Here is a 2,876-nt window from a genome sequence, read left to right on the forward strand (position 1 = left end):
TTCTTTAGCATCTCTTCCCTCACTCCATCATCACATTTCTAGTTTTGTGCTATACAAATGCACATATATAAATACAAACAAATAGATATACACCTAACCCAAAGACAATGGCTTTGTTTTTTATTTTTCTTCTTTTTATCTCTCTTTTTTCACATCTTGGCCAAAATCATAAGCGTGCCACTCTAGACTTTGCCACTTTTCCTCTAAAGCTGAGTCTTCCCTCATAAAGCTGCTCACAGGCTTTCATTGCTGAGCCTAATTTCTTTACTTCTAACTCAAAAAGCAAGATTTTCTATCTGTGAAACTACCAAGATCCCTAGCTTGCCTGTCTGGACAATACATGAAAGTTAAAGTGAGAAGTATTTGAGAGGATGAAGATGAGCAGGAAGACAAGAAATGCCATAATGGCCCATTGTTTTGTATGCTAATTTTTGTAAATTAATTTAAAACAAAGTCACAGGGCCAGTAATTGGCTCAGTGTGTAAAAGAGTATACTGCTCAATCCTGAAAACATGAGTTTGATCTTTGGAACCCACTGTGGAAGGAAAGAATTGACACATATTAACCTGCAAGTCACACATATATGCGCAACAACAACAACAACAACAACAACTTTTTAAATGGAGAAAATACAATTACCATGGTTTCATTGGCCACTATTTTCTTTGGGTACTTATTTTCTCTCTTTCCATTAATACTGCTTAAGTAAAGTTCTATGTCTCTCATAAAACTGTGCCGTGGTATTCTGCCAAAGAAAAGGAAAGGCGTAAACCTATTGAGTAATGTCATAGTTTGTTTGAGTTGTAAACCTGACACAAACCTAGAGTCATCTGGGAAGAAGGAACACTTATTAGGAATTGTCACCATTTTATTGGCTGTGACTATGCCTATAGAGCATTTTCTTAATTCATTGATGTAGGAAGGTATAACTCTCTGTAGATAGTGTCATTCATAGGCAGGTAAGCCAGGCTTTATAAGAGATAGGTGCAAAAACAAGAAGGAGCCAGTAATCAATGTTTCTCAGTAGTATCTGTTTTAGTTCCTACCTCTAATTCATTGCTTAAGTTCTTTCATTGGCTTTCCTCAATGATGGACTTTAACATGTGAGCTAAAACAAACCCTTTCTCCCAATTTTGGTTTTGGTCAGTGTTATATGACAGCAACAGAAATCAAACTAGAACAGAAACTGGTACAAGGAGTAGGGTCTTGCTGTGGTAGACTTGGTCACATTGTTCTAGAGAAGATTATGGGAGTATTTGGAACATTAAGTTGGGAAAGCCATTGAGTTATTGGAACTTACAAGGTGGTTCTATGAGAGTTTGGAAGATAATGGTATTGAGAAAAATGTGGACAATGGAGGTTTGACATGTGGAGTTTCAGAGGAAAGAAAAGACTCACAGCCATTTGTGTGATATTTTGAATTAAAAGCCTGTGAAAATGAAACCGTTGGTTTACTAGTTCATTAGATGCTGGTTAGCTGGAGCTAAAAAATAGTCATCTGTGATTAATAAGAGATAGGATCTTTGAGTTGAAATCTTCTTCCTCAGGCTCAGTACAAAGAAGCTATGCACCAGAGGAACTCAAGCTGGCACCCACATTTTTTAATGTGTAGGATTCTCCCATGTGACTGGCTTTGTCAGCATGGAAGCTGCAGGGTTGAAAGGATCATGAATAGAAGTTGAATCTTGGCACCATTTAGCTAAGTCAGAGTCCCTGAAGAAGAGAGTTGAGGCCATTCATGAAGGGGCAGCCTCTGTTGCAGTACAGACTCTAGGATAGTGAAGATGCTAAGACCATGGGACCACCACAAACGTCAATGGCTGCTGTTGTGAGTGGAGCAGGCTTAAGTTTATGATACAAATTATGTGTGCTGCTGATGGCAGAGCTGGAGAAATAGAGCTGCTCAAGCCCTTTGGAGTCCAGAAGATCATAAATTCTAGATGCTCAACAATGGGCTATAGGATTTTTTTTTAACTTTTATTGCATTATGATGAGAAAAGTTACTTGATTTCAATTTATCTGAATTTGTTAACATTTAAAAACATATTTTAAGTAAATAGAATTAAATCACATTCTTGTTTTCCTTTTGTACCCCAACTCCTCCCAGAGACCCCCCTTTAATACCTACAATATATCTTTTGTCTTATTCCTTAAAATTTATAAAATATTATAACAATAAAAATGAGTATTATAAAAGTTGTTTGATATAAAACAACAATCAATTTAACAGATTTATGTAGATGCTTGTCTACAACAATGCTGAAAATATATACATTTTTCTCAATATAAATTTTAAATAACTCCAAACATATTAACTGTATATTTCAAAATAATACATCACTACTAGTATTTTCTTAAATGAACATAAATATATAAAGTCTTTTTTTTATTTGTTATTTTTGTATTTAGTAGAGTTTAAAATCTTGGCTCTTACTGTGGTACAAGTCCAAAATAAGAACAATTTTTAGACATTGGATTTCATTGTAATAAGGCTGTACTTCAATGACCTTCAAATCACCAAAGGATTTTACCTCCATCGTAGCTAAGCTGAGAGTTGACAGTTCTGCTATGCCAAAGAATGAATTGTAGGCATGAATTTAGGATTCAGACTTCCTGCTATGGTCGAAACTATTTGACTTGAGTGAGTGACTTTATTCTCAGGCCACAGAGAACAGGTTACATTCATTTAAGAAATGGTGTATGTATTAAGATGGTCTATCCATAAAGTCATTCACCAACTGTCTCAATGAACAATGGTTCTGCTTGGAGGGTGGCACAGACATTAGGTGAGGGTAAGAATCTGATTCCTTAGCTGTGATAATTTGGAAAAGCATTCATCTCAGAGAAAGAGTAACTTCTAAAGTCCTCTTCTTCAA

Source organism: Mastomys coucha, chromosome X (assembly GCF_008632895.1).
Source record: "Mastomys coucha isolate ucsf_1 chromosome X, UCSF_Mcou_1, whole genome shotgun sequence".
In the NCBI taxonomy this organism is placed as follows: Eukaryota; Metazoa; Chordata; class Mammalia; order Rodentia; family Muridae; genus Mastomys; species Mastomys coucha.